Source organism: Bos javanicus, chromosome 14, assembly GCF_032452875.1.
Source record: "Bos javanicus breed banteng chromosome 14, ARS-OSU_banteng_1.0, whole genome shotgun sequence".
Taxonomy (NCBI): Eukaryota; Metazoa; Chordata; class Mammalia; order Artiodactyla; family Bovidae; genus Bos; species Bos javanicus.
The window spans coordinates 77,107,815-77,121,308 of NC_083881.1; positions in this window are offsets into that span (position 1 = coordinate 77,107,815).

Below are 13,494 nucleotides of genomic sequence, written 5' to 3' on the forward strand. Positions count from 1 at the left end.
GATAATAAATCGTTAACTAGTCTCTTGTTTGTTACAATTACAGTTTTCAAGTAAATATCTATGGAGGCTGAGAACTGTCCCCTTCTTGGGGCTCCCATAGGTCTTTGCACGCATATCCATCTATCCTAGTATTTTCCATACCACGTTCTATTCCGACACTGTATTATGATCAGCAGGTTGTAATCCACCACCTCAATAAGCTTCTGGCTGCTCATTTGTAAAGTAGGAATAATGACACCAATCTCAGGCTTGTTACAAGGACTTAATTAGGGACTGTATATAAATCACCTGCCACATAAAGGCACTCGGTTCATCCCAGTCATTGCTACATTGTTAGAATATAATGTAATGAATGCAAAATTAAATACCTGGGCAAGGTTCAGGGGAACAATTAAGAAGAATGAGGCTCCAGCAGCCTGGGTTTTTTGTAGGGGTGACGAGGAGTGTTCATGTCATAGAGAAGTCCATTTTAGGACAATTGCATATTAGTTTTTATTAAACTGAGCCATCTGAAATTGAAAGCTGTATCACATTTTTCGACTTTGAGTCCTAGGTATCTATCACTGTTATCTGGCCTGAGCTCCAGGACGCAAGTAGTAACTATCCAAGTAATGCTCTTTGAAATTACGAAGTCACTAATCCAGATGGAGGCAATAGCAACCTTTCTTCACAGAAGCCGGTAACAAATAACATTGTGCTGAAATTGGACTTGGTTTTGAAACTGGGCTAATTGACTAACGCTCTGACCTGGGGCCAATTGCTTGGTCTTGCAAAGATTCAATTTCCTCATTTGAAAAGCCAAAATAATATTACCCACGTTCTGGAGTTGTGGCAAGGACTAATGATTAAGGGGACTAATTTGTAAAAAAAAAAAAAAGATTTAGCATGGTGCCAATATTTAGAGCTTGCTAAATCCTAGCTTTCATTACTGCTGTTATATGTGTTTTGAACTCCTGTTATGATATGCTTATTATTTTTAGGTCCTATGTGGGCTGTCAAAGCTGTAGTCGCCTGTCCACTCATTCATTCATCAAACCTATCAAGTACTGTAATGTACCAGGCTCAGGGGCTGCAGCCACAAACCAGATGGGCAGGATCCTGCTCTCATGGAGCTTACCTGGGGACGGATAGGCGGAGAATACGATAAATGAATAAGCAACAAGGGACACGGACTTGAGTGAAGTGGAGAAGAACAAGGCGGTGGATGTTACCATAGGCACCGTGGTTAGTTATGAAGAGCTACTGAAGGCCGTGGCATTTCAGAAACCTCTAAAGAAAGATCCAGGGAAGGACATTCCAGGCAGAGGAAAAGTAAGTATAAGGGCCCTGATCAAGGACATTTCCAGCGCAGAGACACTTGTGACGAGAGCACTGTGACTGAGGGAGAGAAGACAAGGAGGGGAGTCAGGGCAGGCAGGGACAGCCGCCTGTGGAGTGTTAGCAGCCAGCTCCCCAGGAGAGACTTTGTACGATGGCACAGGGAAGCTGCCGGGAGGCTGGAAGCGAAGGAGTGGTGCAGACTGCAATGACATGGTGCTCTTCAGAACCAGCGGGAGTTCCGAGATCATCTCATTTGGTTATTTTTATGGATGAGGAAACTGGTAGAGGTTCCCAGAACATACAGACGGATCCCTCAGATCCCTCGCTTCCTTGCCTTGGACCATCTGACGGTGACTTTTCACAAAAAGGCTTAAGTTCCTTTTCCTGACCCGTAATTGACCCGTTTTAGTCCTGGCTCTGGCCTTCCCCTTGGCCTCTGGGTCTCTTGACATTCTTCGGCAAGCGGATAGGAGGAGTGGCCTAGAGCCTGATTGAGTTTTCCAAATTCAAACTCAGCTTCTACTCAAAGGCTGTGAAAGTGAAAGTCGCTGAGTCCTGTCCAACTCTTTGCAACCCCATGGACTGTACAGCCCGTGGAATTCTCCAGGCCAGAGAATACCCACTGAAGTGGGTAGCCTTTCCGTTCTCCAGGGGATCTTCCCAACCCAGGGGTCAAACCCAGGTCTCCCGAAATTACAGGCAGATTCTTTACCAACTGAGCCACCAGGGAAGCCCACGACTACTGCTGTGAGTAGCTTATTCCTTCTCCAGGGGCTCTTCCCAACCCAGGAATCGAACTGGGGTCTCCTGCATTTCAGGCGATTCTTTACCAACTGAGCTATCAGGGAAGCCCTCAAAAGCTGCTGCTGCTGCTAAGTTGCTTCAGTCGTGTCCGACTCTGTGCAACCCCATAGACGGCAGCATTCAAACATAAATCCAAACTTTACCCTCTACTCCGCCTTGGATGATTTGTTTGTTCTACCTCCTCAAGCCTGTTTCTAGATCCAGAATGTAATAAGAGTACCTAGGGTTGTGGGAGTGCTAGATGAGCTAGATCCTGTGATGTAGGCACATAAGATAGCATGATTCCCGGTGCGGTTAACTGCTCCGTGAAGATTGTCCTCAGCCGGCCGAGAGGCGGAGACCTGTGCAGTGGGAATCAACGTCGTGAGGAAACGGACCTGAGTCCAGACTCCGGCCCCGTCACTCATGTGCGTTGTCACCATCACCCTGAGTGAGCCTCGGGATCCTTCTGAACGCTACTTACTTTATTTGTAAATTAGTGAGAAATTCTGCTTCTCATTATGCTATGGGTAATATGCAGCATAATATGGTTCTGGAACATTTTCTTTATTGAATAAATGGTTTAATTGTTATTACAGCACTTCCCATTGTAAAATCATGAACTGGTTTTTCTGTTTCTCTAACTTGGATGTGGAGAGTGAAAAAGCTGGCTTAAAGCTCAACATTCAGAAAATGAAGATCATGGCATCCGGTCCCATCACTTCATGGGAAATAGATGGGGAAACAGTGGAAACAGTGTCAGACTTTATTTTGGGGGGCTCCAAAATCACTGCAGATGGGCTGCAGCCATGAAATTAAAAGATGCTTACTCCTTGGAAGGAAAGTTATGACCAACCTAGATAGCATACTCAAAAGCAGAGACATTACTTGGCCAACTAAGGTCCGTCTAGTCAAGGCTATGGTTTTTCCTGTGGTCATGTATGGATGTGACAGTTGGATTGTGAAGAAGGCTGAGCGCCGAAGAATTGATGCTTTTGAACTGTGGTGTTGGAGAAGACTCTCAAGAGTCCCTTGGACTGCAAAGAGATCCAACCAGTCCATTCTGAAGGAGATCAGCCCTGGGATTTCTTTGGAAGGAACGATGCTAAAGCTGAAACTCCAGTACTTAGGCCACCTCATGCGAAGAGTTGACTCATTAGAAAAGGCTCTGATGCTGGGAGGGATTGGGGGCAGGTGGAGAAGGGGACGACAGAGGATGAGATGGCTGGATGGCATCACTGACTCGATGGATGTGAGTTTGAGTGAACTCCGAGAGTTGGTGATGGACAGGGAGGCCTGGTGTGCTTCGATTCATGGGGTCGCAAAGAGTCGGACACGACTGCGCGACTGAACTGAACTGAACTTGGATGAAAAAGCTCACATTTACTTAAGGAATACTTTCAGAGTTCCCTCTCTTACAGAGAAAAAAACATTTTTGGAAATCTGATAATACTGCAAGCACGATTCTGAGGATTTTATATAGCCCTGAGGCACCGATGTAGCTCAGTCTGCCCCAGGTTGCCCAGAACAGAGTTTGGGTATTTAGCTATCCGCCGTGCGGCCTCAGGGTGTCACAGTAGCAATGCATTCAGATTATGCATGAAGTGCTACTCTGGAAAGGGCTTCCGCAGTGGCTCAGTGGTCAAGAATCTGCCTCCAGTGCAGGAGCCGCAGGAGCTGAGGGCTCGATCTCTGAGTCTGGAAGATCTAAAGGAGCACATAGCAACGCACTCCAGGATTGTTGCCTGGAGAACCCCAAGGACAGAGGAGCCTGGGGGGCTGCAGTCCATAGGGTCACAAAGAGTCAGACACAACTGAAGTGACTTAGCACGCACGCACTACTCTGTAAATCAAAGTTATATTGACATACTGGTCATTTTTAGGGTTTTCTGCCAAAGCCCCTCTAATCAATGAAGTAGCAGGAGATAGCATCAAGTATACATCTAATAGGGCTTGCCTTGTGGCTCAGCTGGTAAAGAATCTGCAGTGTGGGAGACCTGGGTTCCATCCCTGGGTGGGAAGATCCCCTGGAGGAGGGCATGGCAACCCACTCCAGTATTCTTGGGTTTCCCTGGTGGCTCAGCTGGTAAAGAACCAGCCTGCAGTGTGAGAGACCTGGGTTCCATCCCTGGGTTGGGAAGATCCCTTGGAGGAGGGCATGGCAACCCACTCCAGTATTCTTGGGCTTCCCTGGTGGCTCAGCTGGTAAAGAACCTGCCTGCAGTGTGGGAGACCTGGGTTCCATCTCTGGGTTGGGAAGATCCCCTGGAGGAGGGCATGGCAACCCACTCCAGTACTCTGGCCTGGAGAATCCCATGGACAAAGGAGCCTGGAAGGCTACAGTCCATGCAGTTGCAAAGAGTCAGACACGACAAAGTGACTAAGCACAGCACAGCATACATCTAATAAACGGATGAGTTCAACTTCCCTTAGTAATGCTTTCAGACTTTGAAAGCATTAGTTCCTAAATGTGTCTTTTTCTTTCATGATAACCTAGTAACATCTCAACTTTTCCTTATAACTAAGTCTATTTAGCTTTTAAAAGTAGTTGGTAAATTCTAATATTGTTTCAATCAAGCAGAACTGGAGTGGAAGTATTAGGTGGGATAATTACACTGGAAATGCAAATTGCACATTTACAATCTTTGATATTCCACGGTGTCTGCCACACGGAATACCGCGAAGTACTCAGTAAAAGTCCACCTCTCCTTAGAGCTTTGGTCGGGGGCGAGATCACCAGTGTCTGGAGCCATCTTGATATCACCACTGGTGAGGGCCAGTGTGCTACGGGCCTCCAGGAATGCTGTAAAACACCGTATAATTCACAGAGCAGCTCCCTGTAACAAAAATTAGTCCCAAATGTTAATAGTACCCTGATCATGAAACCCTGCCTTAAGAGTATCCATAAGGTAATGCTTTTGTAAAAATTATGTATGGATCCAGCAAGACGAGAGCCCTGGGACAGTTGTTTGCCCACAATATGCCTTCACTCATTTTTGTTGGTGGGATGGGATAGAAAACGGAAAATCTCACCGCTGTACCTTCCAAAGCTTGTTCGTTCACTTTGCTTCAGCGTATCTCCCATAACGGCTCTCCTATCTGAATCATGATAGTTGGTATATGTTAGTAGTAACTTCATCACATGATTCAACTTCTCATTTGCTTATAAATCACCAGGTTGTACGGGGAATTTTTGACTTCCTTTTAGAAACAAGAACAATTTAATTTTTCCGTACAAGGGGAATTGTAGGCATGACAAGTAATTTTTCCCCCTTACCTAGGGCAAGAGTCAGGATTCACTGTTATAATAGAACAAAACAGTCTTTCCCACCCCAAATGTTAAATTTGAATGTGTACTTTTAATAACTTTGTTGTTGCTGTGTTAGGTTGTTGTTTAGGGTGCCCTCAAGTGTCTCCATGTAACTTTTTCTGCCAGTGAGAACCTGGCTTTTACCCCTCCCAAAAGCAGGAGTAAATCCCTGTATGCTTCTGGGGCCTCACTCACGCCAGAATAGCCCATGGAAGGCTTGTTGTTCAGTCACTCAGTCGTGCCTGATTCTTTGTGACTCCGTGCACTGCAGCAGTCCAGGCCTCCCTGGAAGGCCTCGATCCAGGTCAATCCGGGTTTCTGAAAACTGTCTTAAAAGTATACAGATGGGAAAAGGGCATTTTTATTACCCTAGGAAATATATGGATAGGCTACAGGATACAGAAATGGTTACATTTTATAACCATGTAGTTTGTTAATTTTTTACTTATCCAGGTTAACTCTAAAGAGAGATTAAGTCTATTTTATGCAAGGAAAGATACCGTGAAAGTTTTGGACTGCTCAGTGAGGATTTGGGGATAGGAGACAAGCAGTCTCTAACCTGAAACACCGCACCTGACGTCGAATCTCCACGGCACTTTCTTTATGCTCCGTTGTTTCATATTATGTGAGTTTGCTTTACCGCTTCACCAGAATTGTCTCTTACAGGCCGCAGCGTTCTCAGTCACTCTGTGCGAACCACCTCCGCTGTTCAGCACCTCCCCGCCCCTGTGTGTCTCCGTCCTGTTCTCCTCCTCCCCCTCTTCCTCTCCTCTCCTTTCTCTCTCTTTCTCCTTCACTTGAGCAGGGAACGTAATATGCACTTGGATGAATAAATTTCTGTACGTTAATATCTTAAGGCAAAAAAGGAACGGTATAGTCAACATCCTTTGAGGTGATGGGATGTCTTTTTCTTTCCTCTCTTCCTTGTTTTTTTTTTTCCTTTGTCTCATCTTTGATGATGCTAAAAGAGTTTATAAACAAGTCAAAAAAAAAATCACCAACCAACGCAAGGTCAGAACTGGTCAGTCGAAGCCACGTGCTACACTGCTCACAAGCCACAGCAGGGCCTGTTTGCACTGTTTTTCTAACACCTGTGATGGCTATCCCGTCTACTTTCAGCTCCTCCCCACTCGGGGAGACAGTGAATACAGCAGTTACCCGTGAGGTGCGGAGTTCTAGAACAGACAGAAGCTGACGGGCTGGCAGGAGCCTGCCTGAGCTGACCCTGCTCGTGCTCGGCTGCCGCCCAGCCGCTTCGCATGCGGGGCGCACACGGAGGGGTGCACGTGAGGGCCTGCTCCAGAGTAGGGAAAAGAGACTGTTTCTCTTCATAGTGATTTTTTGGCCCCCTGAAAATGTCCACTTTATTTATATTTTATAGCATGTACAGTAGTGTAATGCTGTGAGCATAACATTTATTATTTTTAGAAATTCGGTATGGGTGGTTCGTGTTCACCACCGATGAACTGGGCCGCGTGGCTGCATCAGCCACAGAGTCGGGAGTCACTGTTGGCCCGGAGGCCCAGGTGCCCACGCCCAGGCTTTGCGGGTTGCCCTCGCCCTTGGTTCTGCTGTCTCCCCCATCTCCAGTGACGTTGATATCACTGTTTACCACGTATTTCATGCCCAGTGTGCTGGGCACCTTGGCCATGCCCGATAAGGCCTTCCCCTCAGCAGCACAGCCACGTTTGGCACAGTTTCTCTTGAGCAGGGTCTGAAGCTTTCCTTCTGTTTTCCATTTCTTTCCTCCTCTGTGATGCTTCCAGGTAGCTCCTCGACTACTTCTGTATCTCTCATTCTCGACACCTAACTGCTTTCGGAAAGCATGCAGTCCTTTAAAGAAAAAGGTGGTTTAGTCACTGTGTATACTTTCAAAATTGCACATCCAAGGCCTTCCCTGGTGGTCTAGTGGTTGGGACTTCCTCTTCCAATGTTGCAGGGTGGGGTGGGGAGGGGAGGTATGGGCTTGATCCCTGGTCGAGGAGCTGGGATCCCACGTGCTTCGCAGCCAAACAGTCAAAAGCATGAACGGAGACCATGCTATAACAGATTCGACAGAGACTTTAGAAAACAATACATGTTAAATTAAAAAACAGTCTCTAAAAAAATAAAATTGTACATCAAATACTGAATGCTTTTGCCCAGCCCAAACCACTCCATTCTTAACAAGCTCAAACTTTCTTCTTTGCTCCTTATGGTTATTTCATAATTCCTCTGAAACTCCCCAGCCCTCCTGGGGCCTAATCAATGTTTCATATCAATTAAGCTGCTAAGGGCAAGAGACTCAGTACACCTCACAATCTTGACAACAGGCCTTCTGTTAGAGAAAACAAACTGAAAGAAAGAAGTCAGACCTCTGATGAAATATCACTAAAATACTTTAAATTAAAAAAAAAAAAAAAAAAAACAATTATACAGGCAACCAGAGATTTACGCTTCAAGTTACAAATTCAGCTGCCTAGTACCATTTCTTCTTCCCCTCCCCATCCATCAAGAGATAACTTGAGTTTGATTTCTGGTAAATTTACTGTCTGGGTAAATGTTTTATTTCTCCAAATACTCCACTATACTGTAAAGTAAGCTCCAAGTAGTAACAAGTGCATGAGAACGTATAGGGTATATTTGTCTGTGTTGTTTATGGAGGGCAGGACATTTACCAATTCGCTTGGGGTGGGGCAGAATGTGTCAGTTGAAAATGTTTATTGAATTTTCAAAACTGTCACACTTGGGTCGTTCCTGGCCACACCACAAGCATTTGAGTTAAAGAATTATCTTTATAATGTGTGTGGAATTGCAATGGGCACAAAGGTGAAGGAAAAGGAGAACTAAAAATCGCAAATAAGAAAATAAAGGCAAATTTATAAAAGTTCAAGCCCTAGTGTAAATCGTGCCAGTTCGTATCGCCAGAGTCCAGAGTCGCAGGCTCACTGCCAGCTGCCTTCAAACTGCGTGTGAGAAGCACGGGTGCTAAGAGATAAATGTTCTGGTAGAGAGTCTGCTTTTATATCTCTCTTTTATATTATAAAATATGTCTCTTCTCTACCCAGTTGAATTTGCAGATAATGAGGTTTGGGTGACTATAAAACAGCTGTCTCTGCCCACTCCCGTTCTCTGTGCAGACACGCCTGGGCAGCAACAGAAACCGCGCTTTCGTCCAGAGCCCCTCGGGATGTTACTCCCTGCCCCTCCATGGATAAGCACAGAGCTCGCACCAGCTCGTGGACTTGGACCAGCATGCACTGTTTTCGGATCCCCGCTGCTTCCTCCATCTGTCCATCTGTCCATCTGCCCATCCGTCCATTCGCTCCTCCTTTCATTCAACAGATAATTCTCAGGCCCTATGATCCAGATAACTGCTGGGTACTGGGGCCTCTGCGGTACCAAAAGACAGAGTCCTTACCCTCCTAAAACCTCTTTGCCCAGACTGGTCATCACTCAAACATACATCTGCACACACACACCAACTTACATTACAGATAGAATTGACAAGTTCGCTTGTTAGCTCTTAAAATCAATTCCTGGTGCGAGAACCCGAGCCCAAAGTCATCACTGGACTGGAGTTTCCTTATTGCTCACTTTCTAACTGCACCTTTTCCTGCTTGCTTCTCAGTTCTTTCCTGGGCTGGACCCCACCTTTCTATCTTCTCTGCTTGGCTTCTACAATCTCCCTGCCCATGACAGGTCGCTGCACGGGGGTCTTGTGTCCCATTAAACTAATCTCACACACAGGAGTGAGAAGGGTGAATTCTTTAAGCCCAGGTTGCCTGGTATTTTCAAGGACTTCCATTTGTAATATACTTTCAAGGGATTCAAGTACCCTTGGGGGAATGACTTCCCTTCAACTAACGTGTTTGGAATCATCCAAATTTCACATGAGTTGAGGGAGTATGGTAGAAATACATGGACATGCTTAAACATTTAATGACCAAAATATTTTTCCTGAGCTTCCAGGCTGCGCTGCCTGGGAATAACTTAAATACAAGGGAGAATCTGATTCCTTGTTTACTGCACACAGTCGATTCTCACCTGGCTAAAATTAGCTTTTAAATCACTGGGTTCTACACGGCTGCAGTGCACGCGGTCCCCAGGGACTGCACGGTTACTCTCGCTCTTACCCTGCTGATTACCTGTGATTATCTGCCTGGTCAAGTTGTCAAATGGCTGCCATTAAATGCCTTCAAATCTAAAGGACTTAATTGGCTCTCTCATCATCTCCAGATCCTGGATTTTATGCCTTGACTGTTTTGTTTCCTTCTGTACAACTGGAGCTGAGTTGCCTCCACTGGATGGTGACTTGTACACCTCATTCAGGATTCTGATTTTATGTCGTGCCCAGACAAGCCCCAGATTAATTTCATGGCAAGAGATTTCCATATGTACCCTGAGGATAGATTTTCCACTTTACAGAGCACTCCAAGGGACTCTATTCTGCCAACATTGCTAAGTCAGCAAAACAGAATGACCATCACGCTTCCCCACCTGTCTATTTTGGTTTAGTCTTTGAATGTTTTGCCAATCATACGTGTTCTCAGAAGCTCAGGGGCAGAGATTCAGAATAGAACCTTCCTCCTGAAACATTTTCCGAGCCTTCCCCAAATCACTCCTTTTAGCTTTGCTTCACTATTAGCTTCACTAATATGTATTAGTGAAAATCATTCAGTTGTGTCAGACTCTTTGCAACCCCATGGACTATATAGTCCATGGAATTCTCCAGGCCAGAATACTGGAGTGGGTAGCCTTTCCTTTCTCCAGGGCATCTTCCCAACCCAGGGATCAACCCAGGTCTCCCACATTGCAGGTGGATTTCTTACCAGCTGAGCCACAAGGGAAGCCCAAGAATACTGGAGTGGATAACCTACCCCTTCTCCAGTGGATCTTCCCGACCCAGGAATCAAGCCGGGGTCTCCTGCACTGCAGGCAGATTCTTTACCAACTGAGCTATCAGGGAAGCCCAAAGTTCTGTTACATGCTAGAAAAGCTACTGAAGAGGTTTAGGTATATTAACTCATTTAATTCTTAAAATAACCCTCTAGCAGTTACTATTATCATTCCTGCTCACAGACAGAGTGAGGCAGAGAGAAGTTAACTTGCCTGAGGTCATGTATCTGGGGAGTGCTGTGTACCTTGCCCCAGGTCTCCAGAAGACTGAACGGGGCTGTAAAAAGCTCATTTCTCATATGTCTCAATTTTAGTGTAGCAACTACTAACTCATAGGCTTCACAAAGTAAAAATGTTAGTCGCTCAGTCATGTCTGACTCTTTTGTGACCCCGCGGACTATACCTCTGTCTGTGGGATTCTCCTGGCAAGAATGCTGGAGTGGGTTGCCATTCCCTTCTCCAGGGGATCTTCCCGACCCAGGGATCGAACCCACATCGTCTGTGTCTCCTGCACTGTAGGCAGCTTGAGTCTCTACCTGCTGAGCCACCAGAGAAGCCTGGCTTCACATTTGGCTACGAAAATTCTCAGAACTATGTGAGACTCTCACCATCTTTTCTGTTGCAGATAGGTATTGACGGTTAATGCTGAACATTTGAGAAAAGGAGACAGGGTGTTCAGGATTTAAAAATAAAAGCCCTTATTGCTCTACAATTGGCGTTTCATTTGTCATTTTCGTCATTACTTTGCCGCCATCTAGTGGCCCAGATGAAAATTTTAAATATGTTGCTGCCATCTAGTGACCGAAATGAAAATAACATGCAAATAATTTTGCCTTCTCATTTGCATTTTAAGTCTTAAGTGCTACCTTGATGAACTTGTTTAGCCCCTAAGTCATGTCTGACTCTTTGCTACTTCCTGGACTGTATCTTGCCAGGATCCTCTATCCATGGGATTTCCCAGGCAAGTATACTGGAGAGGGTTGCCATTTCCTTTCTTCAGCAGATCTTTCTGACCCAAAGATCAAACTCATGTCTCCTGCTTGGCAGGCGGATTCTTTACCACTGAGCTACCTGGTTAGGAGTCGTTTTTTAAAAAATCATTAAATATTCATATACTAAATCCAAAATTCTAAAAAAAATAACATCTGCAGTTCTTTTTTCTTCTCACTTATTCTTTCTCTGCTAAAATAATGTATTTTGCTCATGTCCAGAGTCCATTTTAATTTGATATTAAAATATCAAATAAGCAGGTTTTACAGGAGAAACTAAAGTCTAATTTTATTTATGCGTGGTGTCTGATGTGGTTTTGGTTAGAATGAGTTTATTTGCACCTATTCTTATTTGAGTAACATACTAATTTTTCATATCTCACCAAGCTTGTTTATAGTTGATTAATTTCACCCATATTTATTGAATTATATAAATGATTATAGTTAGACACTGAAATCTGCCATTTTACACAGTCTGTGTAGAATTCTTCCCATTCATCTACATAAATATTCACCGATTGCACGTAAAGAATTCTGAACCAGTGGTCCTGAATAGTTATTTACCTCTTCATAAATATATTCTGTCTTCCCATTAAATGGGTGGGAATTATATTTGCAGCCTCAAAGGGTAACAAGGCCCTATATTCAGTAAATTCTTATTGGTTGATGCCCCACTCATAGACTTTCAAGGTTGTCATCATCTGACTATTATAACACCCTTCCTTCAAATTAGTTTTTGCCCTTTGTTGAAGTTTTAAAATACCTGAAATGATTATATCCTCAAGAACGAGAGTTCACAGATGTGAAACATTTTCACCACAGCAGCTCCTACCCAAGTCGCTTCTGTAGGCTGTATATGCCTAAAACATCTTTGTTTGGAAACCTGTCCCTGATCAGAAAATATGATCCTCCCACTGAATACAGACTACAAGTGTGGTTTTGATGTTCTAGTGGACATTTCTAGGAACTCAGCACTTTTGAGTTGCAGGCAGAAGTTGAGAGGAAGTTTTAAGTTGAGTGATAATTGTGATCATTGGCAATGACTTGGGTGAGGGGCGGGGAATATATATTCTACTGGGAAGCTACTACCTAAAGCTAAAGAGGTCACTTTCCAAGGAGACCCAAACTAAATGAAATGAAGAAAGAAACAGTATGAATCTTCATCCTGTGTTGTTCAAGGAGATAAGTATTTGTCCTGGGTTTATCCATGTTCATGACATTATTTATTCACCAAATATTTGCTGAGGGCTTAGTAAGTGCCAGACACCATGCTGCTAAGTCGCTTCAGTCATGTCCGACTCTGTGTGACCCCAGAGACGGACACCATACTAGAATGTTAGCATATGAGACTCAAGTCTACGCCATCAGGGAGCTCATGGTCTAGGGAGATACTTTCCTGGATTAGATATTTCCCCTCAACACCGCTGCAGCTTTGTCTAGCCCATCCTTCAGCAAGTGCCACTGTAGCTGAACTAAGCCCTACGTTCCTCCACCACACAGTGTTTTTGCGGCGCTCCCTGCATTACCAAGTAAGTACCCTGAGAGAATCAGCTTGTGTATTACCACTAATTGATGAAAACTCCACACCTCCTAATTTCAAGGGATTTAATTAACACACCCAGTTTGCACTGACCAACCTGGTTTAACCTCACCCAAGTGGTAATCTATTAAATAACGTTAGCCTCCCAGGACTCTGTCACGTGACTTGACTTCCGGCTTTGCAGGACTCTCCTGACCCAATACCATTCTCATTCCTTAGGGTAACTCAATTACTGCTGCCATTTTCAAAAGTAAGTTAACAGATTAGCCAGTGACGTGATGAGAGTTCATCAAGGCTACTCACGGCAAAATTGGACTTTATGCCTAAAGATATTTCACTTTTGAAGGTCTCAAATATATGGATGTTTGCAGTGTCAGACAGACGTCATCTCAATGTGCATTTAAAAAAATAATGACATAAAGGCTACAGTCTGACGATTCCATGCCCCTAAGTTAGCGACCATGGTACTGATAAGGACCCCCTAACCTAACCAGTCCACACTGTCAACTCTGTGGCTACACAAGCCCCTTCTGGCCTGCAGTTTCCTTGGAAAGCCCCCAGGAAGTGCTCCAGCCACTCCACAAGGAAAGCAGCTTCCAGTCAAACTCAGAATGAGTCCCTTCAGTTATGAAAACTCACGAAGTTCCCCCTCCACAAAAAACAACTCTCAAGTG